The sequence below is a fragment of the Microcaecilia unicolor genome, chromosome 8 (assembly GCF_901765095.1).
Source record: "Microcaecilia unicolor chromosome 8, aMicUni1.1, whole genome shotgun sequence".
NCBI lineage: Eukaryota > Metazoa > Chordata > Amphibia > Gymnophiona > Siphonopidae > Microcaecilia > Microcaecilia unicolor.
The window spans coordinates 122,092,596-122,111,640 of NC_044038.1; positions in this window are offsets into that span (position 1 = coordinate 122,092,596).

Below are 19,045 nucleotides of genomic sequence, written 5' to 3' on the forward strand. Positions count from 1 at the left end.
GTCGCAGCAGATCACAGCTCGGCAGATGTTGAGACTTCTCGGCCATATGCCTCCACAGTCCATGTGACTCCCATGGCATGCCTTCATATGAGATCAGCTCAGTGGACTCTAGCTTTCCAGTGGTACCAAGCTTTTGGGAATCTAGAGGATGTGATCCAGTTGTCCATCGGGTTTTGGAATTCTCTTCAGTGGTGGACCATTCGATCCAATTTGACCTTGGGATGCCCATTCCAAATTCCTCAGCCACAAAAGTGCTGACGACGGATGCATCTCTCCTGAGGTGGGGAGCGCATGTAGATGGGCTTCACACTCAAGGACTTTGGTCCCTCCAGGAATCAGGTTCTAGATCAATCTCCTGGAGTTGCAAGTGATCTGGAAAGCTCTAAAGGCTTTCAGAGATCGGCTGTCCAACCAAATTATCCAAATTCAGACAGACAACCAGGTTGCCATGTACTACGTCAACAAGCAGGGGGGCACCAGATCTCGCCCCTTGTGTCTGGAAGCCATCCAGATGTGGCTTTGGGCCCGTCGTCGAGGCATATTTCTCCAAGCCACGTATCTGGCAGGCGTAAACAACAGTCTGGCCGACAGATTGAGCAGGATAATGCAACCGCACGAGTGATCACTCAACTCGCATGTGGCGCGCAAGATCTTCCAAGCGTGGGGCACCCCCTTGGTGGATCTTTTTGCCACTCAGCTCAATCACAAGGTCCCTCAGTTCTGTTCCAGACTTCAGGCCCACGACAGGCTAGCGTCAGATGCCTTTCTCCTCAAGTGGGGGGAGGGTCTTCTGTATGCGTATCCTCCCATACCTCTGGTGGGGAAGACTCTGCTGAAGCAAAACCGAGGAACCATGATTCTGATTGCTCCCTTCTGGCCGCGTCAGGTTTGGTTCCCTCTTCTTCTGGAATTATCTTTAGAAGAACCGTGGAGATTGGAGTGTTTTCCAACCCTCATAACTCAGAACGAGGGGGCGCTTCTGCACCACAACCTCCAGTCTCTGGCTCTCACGGCCTGGATGTTGAGAGCTTAGAATTCGCCTCTTTGGGTCTCTCTGAGGGTGTCTCTCGAGTCTTGCTTGCTTCCAGGAAAGATTCCACGAAACGGTGTTATTCTTTCAAATGGAGGAGGTTTTCCATCTGGTGTGATAGCAAGGCCTTAGATCCTCGCCCTTGTCCTTCTCAGACCCTGCTTGAATACCTTCTACACTCAAAACCAACTCCGTAAGGGTTCATCTTAGTGCAATCAGTGCTTACCATCAGCGTGTAGAAGGTCAGCCTATCTCTGCACAGCCTTTAGTTGTTCACTTCATGAGAGGTTTGCTTTTGTCAAAGCCCCCTGTCAAACCTCCAACAGTGTCATGGGATCTCAACGTCGTTCTCACCCAGCTGATGAAGCCTCCTTTTGAGCCACTGAATTCCTGCCATCTGAAGTACTTGACCTGGAAGGTCATTTTCTTGGTGGCTGTTACTTCAGCTCGTAGGGTCAATGAGCTTATAGCCTTGGTAGCCCACACTCCCTATACTAAATTTCATCACAACAGAGTAGTCCTCTGCACTCACCCTAAGTTCTTGCCGAAGGTGGTGTCAGAGGTCCATCTGAACCAGTCAATTCTTTTGCCAACATTTTTTCCACGACCTCATACCCGCCCTGCTGAACGTCAGTTGCACACTGTCAGCAGGTCACCCTTCCGCTCTTTGGCCTAGGTCGACCCTGCTTAGCAGACATGCTTCACTGCTGATCTTTCTCCTTTGCAGCACCAGTCGATTTCAATTCCTTGCCCTTCTGCCACCGCTTCCTCCAAGGACTGCTTCTTTTAGTTTGCCGTTTAACAATGACCCCCAACAAACACAGAAACTCCAGCAGTCTTATAATAAAGGTAAGTTATGTGTTAAGACCATTTTTTAGAAGAAAGCTGAAGTGGGTGGGACATGGCCGACAGACAAGAGCCCTAGTGAAGAGCTCCAGAGCCAAAAGCACTCCTGGGCTGATCTAGCCCTCCGAACTGCGACTCGGAGAGCGGCCGGAACGTCCAGCAGCAAGGAAAGAACAGGGGTGAGCCGTAGCTGCACATCACGGCTTCGGGCAGCCACTCCAGCGAAAACACAGACACCTGGACATGGCGCCATCAGCGACCAAGCCACACCACGTGGCCAGTAATAAGCCAACCACACGACTGGCAAAAAGTACACCGACCGAATAACCGGAGGCACCCCGTGCGTTACGGCGCAAGCAAAAGACAACCGTCTGCTGCTTGGTCCAAACCGAGGACCGGTGGAAGGAACATCCCCGGGACATCCTACCCAGGCCGGCCCACACCCAAGAGCCGACCACTACTGCCTCTTATCACGAGGAGACCGGAGAAATCTAAAGGAAACAAACCTGTTCCACACGTGGCAGGCGCTCCCGTCACTGCAACCTCCTGGTCCGAACCGAAGACCCCACCGGAGGAAGGAACTAAGAGGCACTGACAAACCCAGGACATCCCCGGGACATCCTACCCAGGCTGGCGCACACCTAAGAGCCGACCACCACTGCCTCCTATTACGAGAGACCGGAGCAATCTAAGGGAACAAGACTGTCTCACACATGGCAGGCGCTCCCGTCACTGCAATCTCCTGGTCTGAACCGAGGATCCCACTGGTGGAAGGAACTAAGAGGCGCTGACGAACCCAGGACACCTCCGGGACACAGGCGCTCCCGTCACTGCATCCTCCTGGCAGGAACTGGCCAGAAAAGTCTGATGATAAAAGTATCGCTTTCGCTCAATGGTAACGAGACGAAGGAAAGCGACGGCCCATCAAAAATCACGACAACCAATCTACACCTACATGAAGCAATTGCGGAAACTGACATTAGCCGAGAGCCACTGGAACAACTTTACCTGTTAAAGACCGGACTTCCAGAATGCGGTGCACCCCATCCTCGCACGTTCATCCCCTCCCAACTCAGGAACGGGAAGGGCTACGGAGAGGACAGTGCCCAGCAAAATTGAAAATTGACTGGGAATCCTTCGCCACCTCAGGCACAACGTGGACTAACGCATCCTGTGCTCTACTGCTCCACGTGGATCACTCTACCCACGTGGCGGAGCCTCTGCAGCCCGCATTGCCGACACACAAGATCGACACAGATCCGGGAGAACTACCCCTACACTGTCTCCACTCGAACGAGCACTGGACGTTTGAAGTGTACTTCTTCCAGCCTGCTGCTGTCGGTCTGTCGAGAAGACACACAGGGAAAGGAAGGAATGCACAGGTTCCCTCTCTAACCTAATCTACCGATATTATTATGCTTCTCTCTACCTTTGATCTCACTATTTTTTGCTTCTATATGTCCTCCCTGCTTCTCATGAGATTACTATAAAATATCAAAACTGACTGCAATATTGATTAATACTAGTATTCAGATGTAGCTTTAAATGCTCTGAATTCTATGCTGTTTGAATGTGTATACTCTGCCCCTGCTCCAAATTCAATACTGTCTGAATGTGTGTATTTTAGCGCTGCCTCTTGGTAACTTGATAATCCCAATTCTGATAACTCTGTATTTTTATCTACTGCTGGCTTATTGTATATACCCTGATGCTATATTGCACTGCTGAATATTCATATATACCATAGGCGGTCGGTGACCCAACTGTTTGGGGAGGCTAAAGGGGCGGGGTTAGGGGTGGGACCAGGGGTGGAGCTTAAATCCATAATTGTCTGATAACACGCAGAAAAAATAAATAAATAAAAATAAAAGTCACAATTAATACCTTTTATTAAACTTAGATATTAGATATGTATCATATGTCAAAGAATAAAGTGGTTGCTCAAAGCATATTCTAACCACAATCGCTCAACTGCAAAACACTATGCACAACTTTGTGCAAAAACACACTCAGAACCTTACTGTACCATAAATATTACACTGGGCAGAACCTAATACACCATACGGAAAATGCAGACCGTCAACAATATGAAAAAAGGGATCATATCATCAGAATTCTCATGTAGAGCCATAAAACACCCTAATTCATGTTTCATGTGGGATAAAATGCCATAAATAAGTAAATAAATATAAACTTTTAATGTTGAGCACCTGATTCTCAAAGTGGACATATTCCAAACACTATAATGAAAATAAAATGATCTTTTCTACCTTTGTTGTCTGGTGACTTTTTCTGATCATGCTGGCCCAGTATCCATTCTGCTGCTATCTGTCCTCAGTGCAGGTCAGGAAGTCATCCTCATTAAATATCTCCCTGGCAACCCAGGACACCTCTAGCCAACCCCCCCTGCTTTCCCAGCAGTAAGATAAACAAACCATAAACCAATTTCTACAACTGCTAGAGGGCTTTCACTGCAGTTCCTGCTGTGAGGATGGAGGTAAATCAACAATTTAATCCCCTCAGAGCAGCTGGACTCCACAGCTGATCCATTCTGCAGCAGCAGGGGGGAGGCTTAGCCTCTCCAAGCCTCTTATACCGGGCGCCTATGATATATACCATATATCTTGTACAAGGTTTATATCCTGTCGCGATTCCTAGTCAGCTTCATAACTACATATTTCTACCACTCAATTTTAATACCTCCACTACCCCCTTGTGTCCCTTAACCCTCACGTTCCCCAACACCCAAACTGAACATCGACCGTGAGTAATTCATCCTTCTGTAATCAATAAGATCCCTACCCTGACCAAAAACCCATGGAGAATACCAAAGCCGCAGAGCCTAGTTAGAGCTAGATGGTCAAACCCTATGGGAGAGTGACTATCAGTTTTGGGGAGAATGGTTCTGACAACGAGGTGCTCTAGGAAATCACTGGCCAGGACCGACTGCCTACTGCACTTCCACCTACCTGAACACGGCCACAGTAATCAGAATAAATCAAAATGAATACCTTCAAACTTCTCCTAGTAATCTATTCCATAACATTGATTCACATAACCCTTACCATCCCATTCACTGATAACAACATGACACCTATTCTACACACACACCAAAGACCGATCGGGCACAACACACCTTATCACACCGACAACAACTCAAACAATGGGAAACCACCAACATGCGGACAACTACAACAGAAGGATAAGAAAGGTCCCACTAAAATAAAGGAACGACAACTTATAAAAAATCAACACATCAAACACTGATCTCTACCGAATAATCCAAGTGGGATACGTAAACGCCAGATCAGTAGTTAACAAAACAACAACAATAACAGACTGGATCACAACAGACAATCTCGACCTACTATTAACGAAACCTGGATACACGACCACAAGGACCCAATCATTTTAGAAATATGTCCACCAGGTTACAAAATTACTCACTGGACAAGGAAAGAAAAAAAGAGGAGGCGGCCTAGCACTAATCTTATTTCACGGTAACAACAACGGCTGAGTCCATAACACCTAAACTTGAAATTGCCTCAGTTAGAATTAACCATACCACCTTGCTTGACCACCTAAACGTTGTCCTATTTTATAGACCACCAGGTAATTGGCAAGAATGCCAATCACACTTCATGGACTTCATATCGAATACCTGTGTATCGAACGCTAATCTACTTATAATAGGGGTTATAAACATACACTTAGAAGACCCAAATGCAATCAATGCGCGTGAATGCAAAGACTTCCTCCAACTATGGGACCTTAGCTAGCCTGACATGCTAGCTACTCATGTCAAAGGACACACAATTGACCTCCTTACACACAAACTATCTTCAGACTTAAACCTTATACTGACAGACATACCATGGTCAGATCACCACAAATTAAACCTAATCCTTCAATGGCGGAAGAAAGACACATACCCCAAACACAAACGCAAAACCTACACCACGAGAAGTAAAATCGACCCTGTAACATTCTGGCAAGAGATCTACAAAAACGAATGGATAGAACAAACAGACTCGAATCATTTCCTACTTAACTGGGACGAAAGATGCAGGAACACACTAGACAAAATCGCACCATTACAAACAAGAACCACACGAAGACACAACTCAATACCATGGTTCAACGAAGAACTGAAACATTAAAAACGCAAGTTAGGAGACTAGAGAGAGCATGGAAAAACTGAAAAATGAATACACACTTAATGCATGGAAACAAATGCAAAGAAAATACAAATATACAATAAGACAAATCAAAAGGACATACTACAAACCAAAATAGGACCAGACTACAAGACGCACACAAACTTTATCAACTCATAAATAAACTACTAGACACCACACCGGTCACCACAACCAGCACAGACACCCCATCAGCTGACAACCTCGCCAAATACTTCAATGAGAAAATGATAAAACTACGATCCACGTTACCACTCAATATCACTGACCACGAAAAATTCATTAATGCTTGGACCCAACCCCCGATGAATGCCCAGCAAATCGAATCTGGACAAACTTTGATTTTCTAACCAAAGAACCATCTCCCAACAATCAAAAAAACTTGCCAAATCCCCCTGTAAACTGGTATATGTCCCAACAACCTAATAAAATTTGCCCCCCCAACGTTTCATAACAGACCTCACACACTACACTTGAATCACTTGCTACAACATGGACTTTTCCCCAAGGACAAAGGAAGCATACTACTCACCCCCATACCCAAAGATTTAAAGAAAAAAGCAAACGACACAACCAACTACCGCCCCAATAACATCCATTCCTCTGGTAGTCAAACTAATGGAAAGTATGGTAACCAAACAACTCACTGACTACCTGAACAAATTCACAATATTACACGAATCATAATCAGGATTCCAATCTAACCACAGTACCGAAACAGTGCTAGTTACTCTCCTAATCAAATTCAAACAAGCAATTGCACTGGCAATAATGTACTTCTCCTGCAATTTGACATGTCCAGCGCATTTGACATGGTCAGCCACCAAATATTATCGAACATACTAGAGTACTTTGGGATTGGAGGAAACGTGCTCAACTGGTTCAACGGATTCCTAACCACAAGATCATACCAAGTGATAGCAAATTCAAAACGTCACCACCATGGAAAACTGAATGCGGAGTACCCCAAGGATCACCGCTTTCACCAACCCTCTTTAACCTAATGATGACACCTCTAGCCAAATTGCTATCTAATCAAGGATTCAACCCATACATCTATGCAGACGATGTCATGATTTACATCCTGTTCAAACATGACCCAACCAAAATCACAAATGAAATCAATCACAGCCTCCAAATAATGAACTCATGGGCGGACGCATTCCAACTAAAGCTAAACACAGAAAAAACACAATGTCTCATTCTCTCCTCACAATACAACATGAACAAACCCACCACCCTAATCACCCCAGACTACACCCTTCCTGTCTCAGACAGTCTGAAAATCCTTGGAGTAACAATTGACCGAAATCTCACACTCGAAAACCAAGTTGAAAAACACAGTAAAAAAATGTTCCACTCAATGTGGAAACTCAAAGAATTAAACCTTTTTTCCCAAGGGAAATATTCTGCAGCCTGGTACAATCAATCTAAGCCACCTAGATTACTGTAATGCCATTTATGCCGGATGCAAAGAACAAATCATAAAGAAGCTTCAAACTGCCCAAAACACAGCAGCAAGACTCATATTTGGAAAAACAAAATATGAAAGCACCAAACCATTAAGAGAAAAACTACATTGGCTCCCACCAAAAGAACGAATTACGTTCAAAGTCTGCAACTATGGGCAGCATTCCACTTTGCCGTGTGTCAAATCCCAAGCCCAGCCAAGCTCTCTCCACACCTGTCTAAGAGGTCTAATCAATAAGCTTTGCTGTAGTTTCTTTGGCAATGAGGTTTGCTGGGCCTCTAACCCATACTCCAAGTGCAGTGGGCTAGCCCAGGCCTCTTCCGCCTCCCGTGGGGTGAAATATGCTGTGTCTAATAGCCAGTCTCCTAAGTGCCTCATTAAGCAAGCCCTATTATATCGCAATAGATCCAAGACTCCAAGTCCCCCCCTGTCCCACGTATCCAACATATTGTGCCATTTAATCTGCGGGCGCTTTTTATTCCAGAAAAACTTAGATAACATTCCCATCACCCTCCTCCAATCCCTTTTCTTTAGGTATATTGGCAGAACTTGAAAATAGTACAGCCATTTTGGAAAAACTATCATGTTAAACAAGGATATTCTTCCCATCAGTGAGAGTGGCAAATTAGACCATCGATTTAGGTATTGTTTTGTAATCTCCACCAATTTAATTATATTTAACTTATACAATTGTGCTGGGTCCCCCGGTAACTGTATTCCTAAATATTTAAATGAGTGATCTGTTCGCTTGAGTGGGCAATTTAAATTAGCCCACTCTTCTTCTCTCATGTATAAGGGTTGAATTTCCGATTTCTCCAAGTTAAGGTCGAAACCTGAAAAGTCTCCATATTCTTTAAAGATCTCCAAGATGGTTGACAGTGATACCTTGGGCTGCCTAAGGATGACCAGTAGGTCATCTGCAAAAGCGGAAATCTTAAATTGCTCAGCACCTATTTGTATCCCCTGCATAGGGTTACCATATGGCAAAACCCGGCAGGCTCAATCCGTCCTCCTTTTTCTGGAGCCATATGGTAACCCTACCCCTGCACTTCTGGCGTTCCCATAATATCCCGGAGTAACTGTTATGATTGGGGTCTGAACCCCTCTCAAACTTACCTCTTTCCTGGGGGTCAGCTTCTTAGCTGGCTTCTGTTTGTTATGATTGGGGTCTGAACCCCTCTCAAACTCACCTCTTTCCTGGGAGTCAGCTTCTTAGCTGGCTTCTGTTTCTTTGTCTGTCCTTTCTGAGCTGGCTCTGTCTCTCTGTGCTGGCAGCTTCCAGCAGCAGGGCTCTGATTGTCTCTTCACTGCAGCTGTGGGTGTAGTCTGAGTTGCTCTAACTCTCTTTGGGTGTACTGGCTTCAAGTGTTTCACGGTTTTGCATTGGTGTGGGTTGGGCCTCTCTGGGTCAGTGTGCTTTTGCCTAGGTCTAGGGAGTGTGACATCATCAGGGAGGGCCTTGATAAGGAAGTGGTGTTGTTTCCTTCAGGGCCTTTGCAACAGTGGTGTTTGCTTTAGGTAGGGTGGTGCAGTGTGCACTTCTGACTTTGTGTCTAGTTTCCCTGCTTGTTTTTGCTAAGGGCCAGGTTAGTGTTAGTGCAGTGTGCACTGGTGTTTGTGTGTTTAGCTTTCCTGTTTTTCCCTTATGGTTCCCCTGCTTTTCCCTCTTGGTTTTGGAAGCATTGCTATGTGTAGGGCTTTGGAAGCTCTGTTGCTGATAGAAGTACTTCAGGGTTTGGTGTTGTTAGGAACACTGCAGAGTTTGCTGTTAGAAGTACTTCTGGTGTTTGTGCTATTGGAAGCATTGCTGTGTGTAGGGCTTTGGAAGCTCTGTTGCTGATAGAAGTACTTCAGGGTTTGGTGTTGTTAGGAACACTGCAGAGTTTGCTGTTAGAAGTACTTCTGGTGTTTGTGCTATTGGGAGCATTGCAGTCTTTGCTGTTGGTGTTTGGTGATTTAGAATCACTTTTGGCTTATGTGTTAGCTTCACTGCTTTTTCCTTGTGGCTCCCCTGTCTTCCCTTTTAGTGCTAGGAGCTCTTCTGGTTGCTTGCCAGAGTAGTGCTTAGGAAGCACCTTGTTAGTTGTATCTAGCTTGCTAGAGCAGTGCTTAGGTAGCTGGTTAGTTCTGTGTTTAGCTTATTAGTGTAAAGCTCTGCTTGTAGCTTGGTGCTTAGTAGCACCTGTGTTAGCTTTGTGTTTAGTTCCCTGCTCTGTTAGTTTAGGGCTTAGGAAGTCCCTTTCTTGAGCAGGGATTAGGAGCTCCTGTTTAGTATAGGGCTTAGGAAGTCCTTTTGTCAGTTTACGGTTAGGAACACTCCTGCTGGTTTAGGGCTTGGGAGCACGTAGATCAGTTTAGGGTTAGGAGCACTTCTGTTTCCAGTCCTGGTCCCTATGTCATCCGGTTTCCAGTAAGTCCTGTCGGCTACTCGAACCCAGGAGCTCAACTCTTGGGGGGTTTAGTAGCTAAGTACAGGTGAAGCTGTTGGACCAGTCCAGTGTGCTCCAGTCCCGTGTTCCGGTCCTGTGTCCTCCAGTCCGGGGGACCAGTCCAGGGTGTTCCAGTCTGGTGTGCTCCAGTCCAGTGTGTTCCGGTCCGGTGTGTGTTCCAGTCCTGTGTCCTCCAGTCCGGGGGACCAGTCCAGTGTGTTCCGGTCCGCTGGGCAGTGCCTGCAGTCCCTGCCGGTGTGCTTACCAGTGTTGGTTGGTGGGTGGGTTTTGCCTGCTGCTGTCGCTCCTCGTCAGCAGCCCAAGGGCTCACGTTTGCTCCAGAGCCCGGCCCCGCGGGCTCTGAACCTGAGAACCTGACAGATTGCAAAGGCCATGAGCCCGGCAAGAACCCCCGCCCAGCTGACCCAGCTGGGGTCCAGCTCCATCGTTGTTCTTGATCCTTCTATGACTCTTCGTCAGTATCGTGGGAAACTTTTGTCTCATCCTGTTTTGAAGAAGACCCCTGAAGCGGCAGCTGAGAGAAACGTGTCCGGTGGCTTGGAATCGCTGAAAACCCAGTTTCAGATATGGACCCTTTCATCATGCTCTCAGAGTATCGCCGCAGCCTTGTCCTGAATCCAGCTTTGTGGGATACTCCGGAAGCTGTTGCTGAGAGAAGACGTCTGGGAATTCCACGCTCTGGGCCCAGCAGGGGTCCAGTCCCGTTCAAGCAGTGCGCCCAGACAAGCCTCTGAATCCAGTCCGAGCAGCGCGTTCAGCCAAGCTTCAGAGTCCAGTCCGAGGGACGCTGCTGACCGAGCCTCCGATGCCAGTTCAAGTGGCGCTTCCACTCAAGCCTCCGAGTCCAGTCCGAGGGATGCTTCTGACTGAGTCTCCGATTCCAGTCCAAGCAGCGCTTCAAGCCAAGTCTCTGCATCCAGTTCAAGTGGCGCTTCAAACCAAGCCTCCTAGTACCAGTTTGGATCCCAGTTCCAACCCCATTTTGATCTGGATCCGTTTCTGACACTCCAGGATTACCGGGTTGCACTTTTGTCTGATCCAGCCCTGAAGAATACTCCTGAAGCTGCAGCGGAAAGAAGGCGTGTCTCCTGGCTTGGGTTCGAAGAAAACCCAGTTTCTGCTATTGATCCCTCTACCAAGCTGTTCTTTTACCGCTTCCAACTCCTCTCGGAGCCAACCCTACGGGATACTCCTGAAGCCCAAGCTGAAAGAAGGTGGCTTCCTGATTTTTCCCGACAAACTTCTGAGTCCAGCCTGAAGGGCTTTGTCTGCCAAGCTTCTGAGTCCACACTGAGTTCCAGCCCAGTGCCTGAGTCTGTTTTGAGTTTCAGCCCAGATGCTGAGTCCGGAACGAGATGCAGCAGTGACAGCCGAGATGCTGAGTCCGGAGTGAGTTGCAGCAGTGACAGCCAAGATGCTGAGTCCGGAGCGAGTTGCAGCAGGGGCAGCCAAGATGCTGAGTCTGGAGTGAGTTGCAGTTCCAGTCAAGATGCTGAGTCTGGATTGAGTGGTAGTTCCAGTCAAGATGCTGAGTCTGGAGCGAGTGGTGGTTCCAGTCAAGATGCTGAGTCTGGAGCGAGTTGCAGTTCCAGTCAAGATGCTGAGTCTGGAGCGAGTTGCAGTCCCAGCCGGGATGCTGAGTCTACACCGAGTGATGAGTCCATGATGAGTGCTGAGTTTACACCGAGTGCAGAGCCCAGCCAAGATAATGAGTCCACGATGAGTGCTGAGTCTACACCGAGTGCAGAGCCCAGCCAAGATGACGAGTCCACGATGAGTGCTGAGTCTACACCGAGTGCAGAGTTCAGCCGAGATGCCGAATCAGAATTGAGTTACAGTCCCGGCCATGATGCTGAGCCCGGTGAGAGTTGCCGTCCCCGGTCAAGATGCTGAGTCCGAGTCAAGTTGGAGTTCCAGTCCCAGGCAAGATGCTGAGTCTGGGTCAAGTTGCAACTACGGTCAAGATGCTGAGTCCGGGTCAAGTTGGAGTTCCAGTCCCAGGCAAGATGCTGAGTCTGGGTCAAGTTGCAGTCCCGGTCAAGAGGCTGAGTCCGGGTCAAGTTGCAGTTCCGGCCAAGATGCTGAGGCCGGACCAGGTTGCAGTCTCAGGCAAGATGCTGACTCTACTCCGAGTTCCCATTTCAGCCAAGATGTTGAACTCCTTCTGAGTTCCAGCTCCAGCCAAGGGGCAAGGTCTAGTCTGAAGTCCAGTTCAAGTTCCTGTCTGGCTTCAGATTCCAGGATGGGTGTGGGCTCTAGCCCAGTTCTGGCTGCTACAGTGGAGTGCCAGGAAGTCAAGGAAGTTGTGGACTCCTTCAGGAGATGGTTCCTGTTGAATAGAACTCCGCTTGTTGCATCCAAGACTCTGATCCTGCTTAGCAGCCGTTCTAAAGAGCCTCGTGGCGGCCAAAGCCATTCTGGTTTCCTAGTTCCAGATGTACTTGTCACGTCCTGCCCAGCCGCCCAGATTTATGTTGTGCAACCCATCGGGAGATTTCATCACAGCTACCCATGGAGACCTAAATTGTCTTTTGAGACCTGGGGCTCCCGTGGGGACACGGGAGCCTTGAGGGGGAGGTGCTGTTATGATTGGGGTCTGAACCCCTCTCAAACTCACCTCTTTCCTGGGAGTCAGCTTCTTAGCTGGCTTCTGTTTCTTTGTCTGTCCTTTCTGAGCTGGCTCTGTCTCTCTGTGCTGGCAGCTTCCAGCAGCAGGGCTCTGATTGTCTCTTCACTGCAGCTGTGGGTGTAGTCTGAGTTGCTCTAACTCTCTTTGGGTGTACTGGCTTCAAGTGTTTCACGGTTTTGCATTGGTGTGGGTTGGGCCTCTCTGGGTCAGTGTGCTTTTGCCTAGGTCTAGGGAGTGTGACATCATCAGAGAGGGCCTTGATAAGGAAGTGGTGTTGTTTCCTTCAGGGCCTTTGCAACAGTGGTGTTTGCTTTAGGTAGGGTGGTGCAGTGTGCACTTCTGACTTTGTGTCTAGTTTCCCTGCTTGTTTTTGCTAAGGGCCAGGTTAGTGTTAGTGCAGTGTGCACTGGTGTTTGTGTGTTTAGCTTTCCTGTTTTTCCCTTATGGTTCCCCTGCTTTTCCCTCTTGGTTTTGGAAGCATTGCTATGTGTAGGGCTTTGGAAGCTCTGTTGCTGATAGAAGTACTTCAGGGTTTGGTGTTGTTAGGAACACTGCAGAGTTTGCTGTTAGAAGTACTTCTGGTGTTTGTGCTATTGGAAGCATTGCTATGTGTAGGGCTTTGGAAGCTCTGTTGCTGATAGAAGTACTTCAGGGTTTGGTGTTGTTAGGAACACTGCAGAGTTTGCTGTTAGAAGTACTTCTGGTGTTTGTGCTATTGGGAGCATTGCAGTCTTTGCTGTTGGTGTTTGGTGATTTAGAATCACTTTTGGCTTATGTGTTAGCTTCACTGCTTTTTCCTTGTGGCTCCCCTGTCTTCCCTTTTAGTGCTAGGAGCTCTTCTGGTTGCTTGCCAGAGTAGTGCTTAGGAAGCACCTTGTTAGTTGTATCTAGCTTGCTAGAGCAGTGCTTAGGTAGCTGGTTAGTTCTGTGTTTAGCTTATTAGTGTAAAGCTCTGCTTGTAGCTTGGTGCTTAGTAGCACCTGTGTTAGCTTTGTGTTTAGTTCCCTGCTCTGTTAGTCTAGGGCTGAGGAAGTCCCTTTCATGAGCAGGGATTAGGAGCTCCTGTTTAGTATAGGGCTTAGGAAGTCCTTTTGTCAGTTTACGGTTAGGAACACTCCTGCTGGTTTAGGGCTTGGGAGCACGTAGATCAGTTTAGGGTTAGGAGCACTTCTGTTTCCAGTCCTGGTCCCTATGCCATCCGGTATCCAGTAAGTCCTGTCGGCTACTCGAACCCAGGAGCTCAACTCTTGGGGGGCTTAGTAGCTAAGTACAGGTGAAGCTGTTGGACCAGTCCAGTGTGCTCCAGTCCCGTGTTCCGGTCCTGTGTCCTCCAGTCCGGGGGACCAGTCCAGGGTGTTCCAGTCTGGTGTGCTGCAGTCCAGTGTGTTCCGGTCCGGTGTGTGTTCCAGTCCTGTGTCCTCCAGTCCGGGGGATTCCAGTCCATGTGTTCCGGTTCGCTGGGCAGTGCCTGCAGTCCCTGCTGGTGTGCTTATCCAGTGTTGGTTGGTGGGTTTTGCCTGCTGCTGTCGCTCCTCGTCAGCAGCCCAAGGGCTCACGTTTGCTCCAGAGCCCGGCCCCACGGGCTCTGAACCTGAGAACCTGACACTGTTTCTTTGTCTGTCCTTTCTGAGCTGGCTCTGTCTCTCTGTGCTGGCAGCTTTCAGCAGCAGGGCTCTAATTGTTTCACTATACTGCACCTGTGTGGGTAGTCTGGGTTGCTCTAACTCTCTTTGGGTGTACTGGCTTCAAGTGTTTCACGGTGTTGCATTGGTGTGGGTGGGCCTCTATGGTTTTCAGTGTGCTCTCTGGGTTAGTGTGCTGTTGCCTGGGTCTAGGGAGTGTGACATCATCAGGGAGGGCCTTGATAAGGAAGTGGGTTCTTTCCTTCAGGGCCTTCGCAACGTTTGCTTCTGGCTACTTGCTTTAGGTCCAGGTTAGTTTGGTGCAGTGTGCACTTGTGACTTGTGTGTTTGACTTTCCTGTTTTTCCCTTTTGTTATGGTGTGTAGCACTGCTGTTAGTGCAGTGCTGGAGTTTGGTGCTGGGAGCTCCCTTGTGAGTAAGTGTTTAGGAAGCACCTTTTGTTGTTGGGGTATTTGGCTTTCCTGCTTGTTTCCTTGTGCTTGCCCCGCTTTTCCTCATGACCTGTGGTTAGCTGCTGTAGCTGGGTGCTTTGGAAGCACCAGGGTGAGAACCCATGTTTAGCTGCTGCAGCTTGGTGCTTAGGAAGTACCAGTGTTAGGTCTGGCATTTGTCTTCCCTTCCTTTTCCCTTGTGGTTTCCCTGCACTTCTGTTAGTGTAGGGCGTAGGGGCACCCCTGTTAGTTTCTGTTAGGAGCACTGCTGTTAGTGGAGGGCTTAGGAGCTTTTCTGTTGGTGCTGGGCTTAGGAACACTTTTGGTCACTTTAGGAGTTAGGTGCACTTCAGTTACAGCTTGTTCTAGTCCTGGTCCCTGTGTCGTCCAGTAAGTCCTGCCGGCTACTCGAACCCATGAGCTCAACTCTTGGGGGGGCTTAGTAGCTAAGTGCAGGTGAAGCTGTGTGGACCAGTCCAGTGTGCTCCAGTCCCGTGTTTCCAGTCCTGTGTCCTCCAGTCCGGGGACCAGTCCAGTGTGCTCCAGTCCAGTGTGTTCCGGTCCGGTGTGTGTTCCAGTCGGGTGTGCTCCAGTCCAGTGTGTTCCGGTCCGGTGTGTGTTCCAGTCTGGGGGATTGCAGTCCAGTGTTCCAGTCCTGTGTTCCCCAGTCTGGGGGATTCCAGTCCATGTGTTCCGGTTCGCTGGGCAGTGCCTGCAGTCCCTGCCGGTGTGCTTACCCAGTGTTGGTTGGTGGGTTTTGCCTGCTGCTGTCGCTCCTCGTCAGCAGCCCAAGGGCTCACGTTTGCTCCAGAGCCCAGCCCCGCGGGCTCTGAACCTGAGAACCTGACAGTAACATACAGTGGTGGAAATAAGTATTTGATCCCTTGCTGATTTTGTAAGTTTGCCCACTGACAAAGACATGAGCAGCCCATAATTGAAGGGTAGGTTATTGGTAACAGTGAGAGATAGCACATCACAAATTAAATCCGGAAAATCACATTGTGGAAAGTATATGAATTTATTTGCATTCTGCAGAGGGAAATAAGTATTTGATCCCCCACCAACCAGTAAGAGATCTGGCCCCTACAGACCAGGTAGATGCTCCAAATCAACTCGTTACCTGCATGACAGACAGCTGTCGGCAATGGTCACCTGTATGAAAGACACCTGTCCACAGACTCAGTGAATCAGTCAGACTCTAACCTCTACAAAATGGCCAAGAGCAAGGAGCTGTCTAAGGATGTCAGGGACAAGATCATACACCTGCACAAGGCTGGAATGGGCTACAAAACCATCAGTAAGACGCTGGGCGAGAAGGAGACAACTGTTGGTGCCATAGTAAGAAAATGGAAGAAGTACAAAATGACTGTCAATCGACAAAGATCTGGGGCTCCACGCAAAATCTCACCTCGTGGGGTATCCTTGATCATGAGGAAGGTTAGAAATCAGCCTACAACTACAAGGGGGGAACTTGTCAATGATCTCAAGGCAGCTGGGACCACTGTCACCATGAAAACCATTGGTAACACATTACGACATAACGGATTGCAATCCTGCAGTGCCCGCAAGGTCCCCCTGCTCCGGAAGGCACATGTGACGGCCCGTCTGAAGTTTGCCAGTGAACACCTGGATGATGCCGAGAGTGATTGGGAGAAGGTGCTGTGGTCAGATGAGACAAAAATTGAGCTCTTTGGCATGAACTCAACTCGCCGTGTTTGGAGGAAGAGAAATGCTGCCTATGACCCAAAGAACACCGTCCCCACTGTCAAGCATGGAGGTGGAAATGTTATGTTTTGGGGGTGTTTCTCTGCTAAGGGCACAGGACTACTTCACCGCATCAATGGGAGAATGGATGGGGCCATGTACCGTACAATTCTGAGTGACAACCTCCTTCCCTCCGCCAGGGCCTTAAAAATGGGTCGTGGCTGGGTCTTCCAGCACGACAATGACCCAAAACATACAGCCAAGGCAACAAAGGAGTGGCTCAGGAAGAAGCACATTAGGGTCATGGAGTGGCCTAGCCAGTCACCAGACCTTAATCCCATTGAAAACTTATGGAGGGAGCTGAAGCTGCGAGTTGCCAAGCGACAGCCCAGAACTCTTAATGATTTAGAGATGATCTGCAAAGAGGAGTGGACCAAAATTCCTCCTGACATGTGTGCAAACCTCATCATCAACTACAGAAGACGTCTGACCGCTGTGCTTGCCATCAAGGGTTTTGCCACCAAGTATTAGGTCTTGTTTGCCAGAGGGATTAAATACTTATTTCCCTCTGCAGAATGCAAATAAATTCATATACTTTCCACAATGTGATTTTCCGGATTTAATTTGTGATGTGCTATCTCTCACTGTTACCAATAACCTACCCTTCAATTATGGGCTGCTCATGTCTTTGTCAGTGGGCAAACTTACAAATCAGCAAGGGATCAAATACTTATTTCCACCACTGTATTCAACAAAACATACCAACAAGATCAGTAACTATAAATGTAATACATCGCAACCTTACCTACTATCAGCAATGTTTTTTGCCTATATCTACTTGTTCGAATTTCGATAACGTTGTCTTCCATGGCATCTCCACCATACCTATTATCAGAACTGTTTTTTACTTATATCTACTTGTTTAAATTTCCATTATGCAATTATTTTATGTAACACTAACTGTTATCTCTCATTCTACTATCTACTAATAACGACACATTGTAAGCCACATTGAGCCTGCAAAGAGGTGGGAAAATGTGGGATACAAATGCAATAAATAAATAAAATCCAGTGTCTGTCCCTCCTCTCCCTCTTTCCATCTGACATCTGTTCTCTCTCTCCTCATCCAGCATCTGTCCTCCCTCTCCCCTAAATCCAGCATCTGTCCCATTTTTCCACCCTTCCATCCATCTGTCATCTGTTCCCCCCTCCACTGTTCTCCATCCAGCTTATGTCCCCCTCTCCCTCCATCCAGTGTCTCAGTCTTTTTTTTTCAGCCCTCCAACACCTAACCCCTCTCTCCCCCTACTGGACAACCCCACTGCCACTGGCACACCAGGCTGTCCCCATTCCCACCCAATATCCCCCTGCCGCAGCCACCACTGCTGCTGCTAATGTTTCAGCAGTGGGGGAAAAAACAGAAAAAAAGATCATGGCCGGGATGCGAGGGCTGCACTGTTCCTGCTTGTGGCTGACTGCCTCTTCCCTGGAACAGGAAATTCTGTCAGAGGAAGGCGGGACTGGCAACCGTGAGCAGGAACAGTGTGGCCCCATGCCATGATCTTTTTTTCTGTTTTTGCTGCCACTGCTGTAACAGCAGCAGCAGTGGTGGCCACAGCAGGAAGGTATTGGGTGGGAGTGGGGAGAGTGGCGGGCATCCAGGCAGAGCCTCTGGGTCCCCTAGAGCCTCTGGGCCCTCGGGCAGTGCCCGGTTGCTCAAATGGTCAGTCTGCCCCTGTTAGGCACTGTTTATAGAATAACACTTAGCGCTGGGAACAAAACCTTGGTATAAATCTCCACACCTAAATTAGGCACAGATCCCCTATATTCTATAACAATGTTCATGAATTGTGGAAACATCCTCAATCAGCCCATGACCCTCCCATGGCCGTGCTCCCTTTTCCGACCCACGCAGATCTGCGCGTAATTTACAAGTGCACATTTTAATTAAATCCAATTCGCTCCAATAATTGCTTATTAAGAAGTCCATTATCAGAGTTAATGGCTCATTCAGTTAAATTACGCATATAAATTGGGCACACACCCAAATTTTAATGCACAATTTTTATCGACTTTCTAGAATTTGGTAGATGTCAAAAGTAAATAGGATGGCTCTCAGACATTTAAATCATATCACATCCAATCAAATTTAAGAAGAATTGGATTATGTATGAAGAATTTGATTGGATATGATAAGATGTAAGAAGGGCATCCTATTTATTTTTGATATCGTATATATTAATGCGGATTGTCCCTGTTGTTGACTGAATATTAGTGATTAAAGCAAAATGGACAATAGATGTATTTTGCTTATTGTAGTTTTTCAACCACGTCTTGTCAATCTCTGGTTTGCGAGAGGCAGTATACAAATACAACATAACATAACGTTGTCTACTAGGACTGATAATTAAAATATGGAATTTGGAGAAGGAGTTATTACTCAACTGTAGATTACATTTTGCCCTGGAGTGCCAGGGTCTAGACCCTTTTTAATTACTGTTATGGGTTATCACAGCTAGCTTAGGGGTTAATATTTTCTCTTTAAATATGTGGGGAATTTCATCTCTCATCAAGAGGAAGTGTATTCTGCAGGAGACATATATAGATATAGCCCACCTAGTACTGTTAAAAGAAATGCATCTCAT